Here is a 1313-nt window from a genome sequence, read left to right on the forward strand (position 1 = left end):
CTAAATGGTGAAAGAGGAACTAAAAGGTATGAAAAAAATGTTGCATCTCAGCAATAATTAAATAGCTGCAATTTATTTTTTTATTTACTGTATTTTTCTATTACTATTTGTCCACATTATACCCCCCAACAATCACCACACGTGTCCATGTCCATGAGTCCTTTTTCCTTTTTGCTCAATCCTTTCACTCCCTAACCCCACCCCATAGCTGTCATCTTGCTCTGTCTGAGTCTGTCCCTATTTTATTTTTTTAAAGATTTCATTTATTTATTTTTAGAGAGAGGGGAAGGGAAGGAGAAAGAGAGGGAGAGAAACATCAACGTGTAGTTGCTTCTTACACACCCCCTACTGGGAACCTGGCCTGCAACCCAGGTATGTGCCCTGACTGGGAATTGAAACAGCAACACTGGTTCACAGCCCGTGCTCAGTCCACTGAGCCACACCAGCCAGGGTGGCACTTTTTTCAACAAACATAACCAGAGCTGGACTGTTTCCTCTAACAGACTTTACACGCACACCAAAAGGGCTGCTCAGTTATTTTCTTCTGGAATGCATACTTTTTCATCAAGTAGCAAATATTATTGTTTAAAAACAAAACTTTCTCATGAATGATTTTATTCTATAATTATGTTATTCTTCTTTAAAGTTAATTTATGTCTGTAACCCATATATTATTTAATATTTAAATCTGATTCTTTTATAAGCTCTTTTTAAAAAAATACTGGAGTTTCATTTCTTTAATTTCTGCCTTCCTTGACCCGTATTGTCAGGCCCTTAACTTAACTTACTCCACTTTGTAAGTCATAATCAAAGGGAATGATCCACTTGGGGAGAATGAGTCAGGTACCCACGGCCCATTATTTCTATTCAATAAAAGCGCATGAGTGCTTGATAGAACCACAAAGCAGTGACTACACTGAGTGTTTCTTACAAGGAAATACACGAAATTATTTGAGCTGCTTATTAGAATGCAGATTTCTGGGCCCCATCACGCGCCTACACTCAGGGCTTCTGTGACCGCACCTGGACCACCCACATTTTAAACAAGAGGCCCTGGTGGTTCTTATAGACACCAGACTTGGAGAGCCATAGAAGTAGTGTTTCAAAGGGCCTCTGACCTAGTATATTTAGTGATCAGCAAGCAGGAAGCCACATTTTATTAAAGATGCTTAAGTTTTTCAGAATTATCCTATGTATTATCATCTCTCTGCAACGTTATTAGATATCCCCCCGCCCCAATATTGGCCCTAAATGTCAGACTGTATCCACTGAAAGGTTTAGCCTTGCAAATAGGTATCTCTCACTTACTTTGC

The sequence above is a fragment of the Sturnira hondurensis genome, unplaced genomic scaffold, assembly GCF_014824575.4.
Source record: "Sturnira hondurensis isolate 20B ecotype Veracruz unplaced genomic scaffold, ASM1482457v3 Scaffold0021354, whole genome shotgun sequence".
NCBI lineage: Eukaryota > Metazoa > Chordata > Mammalia > Chiroptera > Phyllostomidae > Sturnira > Sturnira hondurensis.